This window comes from Phytophthora infestans, genomic scaffold (genome assembly GCF_000142945.1).
Source record: "Phytophthora infestans T30-4 supercont1.38 genomic scaffold, whole genome shotgun sequence".
Lineage (NCBI taxonomy): Eukaryota > Oomycota > Peronosporomycetes > Peronosporales > Peronosporaceae > Phytophthora > Phytophthora infestans.
Window position 1 is genome coordinate 1307375 of NW_003303721.1, and position 1486 is coordinate 1308860.

Consider the following 1486-nt stretch of genomic DNA (forward strand, 5'->3'; position numbering starts at 1 on the left):
CGGGGGAGAGCGTGAGCGACAAGCATGGATCTCCGCCCGCGCGCAGCGCAAAGCGGCCTTCTTACTCATTCAGCTGAGTGGGAGTCCGATGAGAGCGAGGGTAATAGTTCGGATGCGCCTCCTGCTGACGTCTGGGCGCCTTCCCCCGTCGTGAGTGAGCTTAATACGACACATATTCCGTTGGAGTCAGTGAGCTGCTCCGATCCGCCGGAATCCACCAGCAGCACAAGCGAAGGTGGTAGCTCCGTCCGCGTACTCGCCTTGGCGCCTAAGAAGGTTGAGTTTCCCTCCTGGGAGGTGTTTGAAGATTATCTGGCCGTATACCAAGCACAGACGTTCCAGGCACGTGTTTTCTATAGCTGTGTATATACGTTTTGGCTGACATGCACTATATATTTATCTGTAGATTTTCAGGGTGAGGACAAATACGACTGTGGCAGAGCGCAACGCACGGATCGACCGCACAAAGTCAAAGGCGGAAAAACTTCCTGACGAGTGGGTGCAATACGCAAAGACCTTTGTTTGCACCTATTCCGGGAAATTTAAGTCCCAGGCCACGAGCAAGAGACCCCGGCAGGAGTCTAGGATGAAAGGATGCAATGCCCAGGTAAAGTGAATGATCGGGCTCGGTCGGGCTCGGTCGGGCTTGGTCGGGCTTGGTCGGGTTCGTTCGATCGGGATTGAGACTTGTCTGGTCGTGATGGAAATCCAAATGAGGTCTTACCACTCTCTATGTGATTGATTATGTGTAGATAAATGCCTGTGTTCAGGTGGTGGATTCTGAGAAGATGATCTTCGCTGTGAGGATAACGAGATGCCGACTGGAACACAATCATCGGCTTTCGAACCATTCGTTTAGAGCACATCCAACAAATCGTCTTGTACTGAATGAGGATGCTTTACAGACAGTGGATGTACTTCGACAGGCTGGTGCTAAGAAGTCGAGTATCATGAAGTACATTACGGAAAACTCGGACAGCAACCCGACTTCGCAGGATGTCCACAATCTTATTCGTAAGTTGAAGGCTCGGGAATTGCGAGATGGCCCGAGCACTAGTGAAAAGCGGTTGAAGAAGTGGATGAAGCAATTTGGTGACCGCCCTGGTAATGTTGGTCGGATTTTCCTCGACGATATAAATCAGAAGGTAGCTGGTGTGAATAATTTGGGTTGAATTGAAAAGATGAAAACTTAACTCTATGTTTATCGTGTTTTGAACATACAGAAAGTGGCGACTTGCATCACCCTGCAGACGAATCATATGAGGACTCTGTTCGAGCAGTTTCCTGAAGTTCTTTTGATTGACGCCACCCACGGAACGAATCGGTCTAAGTACAAGGTCTTTTCGTTTATGGCTCATGACACGTTTGGTAAGGGGCAGTTCGTCCAGCACGTTTGCTTCAAAACGAGCGGTACACTACATTACTGACGGCGCTGGAGGAATTCAAAGTTAATAATCCAGCGTGGAAAAGGCTGCAGTGTGTTCTT